This window comes from Chrysochloris asiatica, unplaced genomic scaffold (genome assembly GCF_000296735.1).
Source record: "Chrysochloris asiatica unplaced genomic scaffold, ChrAsi1.0 scaffold00031, whole genome shotgun sequence".
Lineage (NCBI taxonomy): Eukaryota > Metazoa > Chordata > Mammalia > Afrosoricida > Chrysochloridae > Chrysochloris > Chrysochloris asiatica.
In genome coordinates, this window is record NW_006408549.1 from 9,042,424 (window position 1) to 9,046,574 (window position 4,151).

Consider the following 4,151-nt stretch of genomic DNA (forward strand, 5'->3'; position numbering starts at 1 on the left):
CACTTCATGGGATGGATGAGTTTTCAAGAAGGGAGCAGAAAGACACTAATTACTACGTTGCTCCAGCCATACCAGCAGCATTGACAGAAAGACATAATTTACAGGGTAGGTGATGTGGGGAAAGAAATCAGCCAAGTAAAATAAATGAAAATCCCATTTTCTAAGTATTTCAGTATCTGCCCTGGACTTGAGAAAATAAAACTAGATGATATGAAGGGAGTGATCAGGGGAGAATACAGTTCTAGTGTTGTGCTTTTTCAATCCAGAGAGTGTTCATTACTCTTTCTGCAGGACTGGTACTTCTTTTGTTGTTTAATATAATGGATTTGATGAGGTACAATTCACATATCATGCAATTCACCCACTTAAGGTATACAATTCAATGTATTTTAGTATAGTCCCAGAGTTGTGCAACCATCATCCAACAATTTTATAACATATTCTTCAAATACCCCCTCAAAAATACCTATTTTGTTGTATGCCATCAAGTCAATTCCAACTCCTAGTAACCTTATAGGACAGAGCTGAACTACCCCACAGGGTTTCCAAGGCTGTCATCTTTCCGGAAGGGCCCTGGTGTCTCACTGTATGGTAAGTGCCACATTACTAAGCATAAGCATGGCAATTCAAACTCACCAGCCACTCTTGGAAGCCCTATTTTTGTTGTAACTGACTTAATGGCACACAAAACAATCTTTCCAGAAGAAGTTCGTCATACCTGTCTCTCTCACAGAGCTGCTGGTGGGCTGAACTGTGGCCTTTTAGGTTAGCCGCTGAGCACTTAATCACTGTGCAACCAGAGTTCCTTGAAAAATAAAGACAAAAATATCCAAATCCATTAGTAAGTACTCCCCATTTCCTTCCAGTATTCTCTCCAGTCCTTAGCAACCACATTAATCTATTGTGTGTTTCTATAAATTTCCTATACTGGATATTTTATATAAATGGAATCATACAATATATGACTCTTTTCACTTAGCATAAGGTATTCAAAATTCATCCATGTTGTAGCATGTAACAGTGTGTCATTTCTTATTATTTCTGAATAATATTTTCATAGTGTAGATATAACAGGAACTCTGGTGCCACAGTGGTTAAAGCACTCAAAAGCTAAACAAAAAGTCAGCAGTTCGAACCCAACAGCCAATTCATGGGAGAAAGACGTGGCAGTCTGCTTTTGTAAAGATTTACAGCCTTGGAGACCCTATGGAGCAGATCTTTTCTATCCATAGGGTCGCTATTAGAAGGTCAGGTAGATTACAGGATAAAATAGACTGTGCTAAATAGAGGGAAAATGTAATGGAATACAAGATAACCTCAAAGAAAATTAACATTTCACAACATTTCAAGAAAATGAAAATCCAAGAACATGGAAATATTAAAACTATGAGGAAACTCACAAGAAATGACACAAAAAGCATGAACTCAGCAAAGGAAGACACACAGAACAAAGAAAGCAGCAGCTCCACAAAACAAAAAAAAAACATAATGGCAACAATTAATCGATGTTGTTGTTGTTGTTATGTGCTGTGGAGTCAGTTCCAACTCATAGTGACCCTGCATAGGGTTTCCAAGGCTATAAATCATTACAGGAGCAGAAAGCCTCATCTTTCTCCCACAGAACACCAGGTAGATTCAAACTGCTGACCTTGCAGCTCACAGACCAATTCGTAACCACTATGCTACCAGAGCTCCTTACCTATCAATAAGGATAATATAGATAATCCATACCTATCGATAATTACACTGACTGTAAAAATATTAAATGCACCTGTTAAGACACGGAGGGTGGCAGCATGCATAAGAAAACAAGATCCTTCAATATGTTGTCTGCAACAGAAACATCTTACACACAGAGACAAAAACAGATTAAAAGTCAAAGGATGGAAATATATATATACCAAGCTAATTGCAATAAAAAAAACATACAGGAGTGGCAGTACTAATCTCTGATAAAATAAACTTTAAGGCAAAACTCAGCATAATAGATACAGATGGATATTACATCATGATTTAAGTGACAATTGAACAAGATGACATAACCATAATAAATATGTAGGCAATGAAAGAGCTCCAAAATATATAAAGCAAACTCTAATTGATTTGAAGAAAGAAATGAACAAATCTACAATAATCATGGGCAATTTTAATACACCGCTTTCAAAAATGGATAGAACAACCAGAAAGAAACTTGACAAAGACACAGAAGAACTAAACAACACAATCAGCCAACTGTACCTCATAGATGTGTACAGAACACTCAACACAACTACACAATACACATTTTTTTTTTCCAGTGCACACGTAACATTCTCCAGACTAGACCTGTGTTAGGCCACAAAACAAATCTCCATAAATTTGCAGGTATCAAAATACTACAAAGCATCTTCTCAGACCACAATACTATCGAATTAGAAATTGACAATAGGTAGACCAAGGAAATAAAGCCAAATACATGGAAACTGAATAATACCCTGCTGAAAAGTGACTGTGTAAAAGAAGAAATTAAACGTGAACTCACAAAGTTCCAAGAAACAAATGAGGACAAACGCAAAACATACCAAAATCTTTGGGACATGGTGAAAGCGGTGCTGAGAGGAAAATTTATTGCAATAAACGAACACATCCAAAGAGAAGAACCAAAATTAACACATTAACACAGCATCTACAACAATTAGAAACTGACCAACAGCGGGAACCTACAGCCATCAAGACAAAAGAAATAACAAAGATTAGAGTAGAAATAAATGAGATAGAAAACAGAAAAACTATAGAAAGCATCAACAGGACAAGAAACTGGTTCTTTGAAAGGATTAACAAAATTGACAGACCGTTGGCAACCCTAACAAAAGAAAAGGAGAACACACAAATAACATGCACTAGAAACCACATGGGTGATGTCACAATGGACGAAAGGAAATCAAAAGGATAATGACAGAATACTATGAAAAGTTGTACTCCAACAAATTTGAAAATTTAGAAGAGATAGATATATTTTTAGAAAAACATGACCTACCTAAACTCATACAGAGTGAAGCAGAAAATCTGAACAGATACATAATAAAAGAAGAAATTGATCAGATTATCAAAAAACTCCCAACCAAAAGAAGTCAAGGCCCAGATGGCTTCAGTGGTGAGTTCTACCAAACATTCAAGGGAAGAACTGCCACCAATTCTACTCAAATTATTCCAGAATATAGAAGAGGATGGAAATCTTCCTAATACATTTTATGAAGCAAGAATAACCCTCACACTAAAACAGAGAAGGACGTCACTAAAAAAGAAAATTATAGATCAATATCCCTCTTGAACATAGATGCAAAAATTATCAACAAAATCCTAGCCAACAGAATCCAGCAGCACATCAAAAAGATAATACATCATGATCAAGTGGGATTTACATTAGGAATGCAAGGATGGTTCAACATTAGAAAAACAATCAAAGTAATCCACCATTTAAATAAGAAAAAAGAAAAGAACCATATGATCATATCGATTGATGCAGAAAATGCATTTGACAAAATCCAACATCCATTCCTGATAAAAACACTCAATAAAATAGGAATTGAAAGGAAATTTCTCAACATAATTAAGAGCATATATACAAAACTAACAGCCAACATTATTATCACTGAAGAGAAACTGAAAGTCTTCCCTCTGCGGGCAGGAACCAGACAAGGATGTCCTTTGTCACCACTCCTATTCAATAAAATACTGGAACTCTTAGCAAGAGCTATATGGCAAGACAGGGAAATTAAAGGCATCCAAATTGGCAAAGAGGAAGTAAAACTCTATTTGCAGATGATATGATCCTATATGTAGAAAATCCCAAGGACTCAGTAAAAAAGCTACTAGACCTCATTGAAGGATTCAGCAAAGTGGCAGGATATAAGATCAATATACAAAAATCAGTTGGATGCCTCTATACAAAAAACGACAGCTCTGAAAAGGACTTTAGGAAAGAAATACCATTTGCAATAGCAACCCAAAGGATGAAATATCTAGGAATAAATGTAACCAGAGAAATAAAAAACCTATAATAAGAAAACTACAAAACACTACTATAAGAAACCAAAAAAGACCTACAAAAATGGAAGAATGTACTATGCTCCTGGAATAGGAAGACTTAACATTGTGAAAATGTCAATACT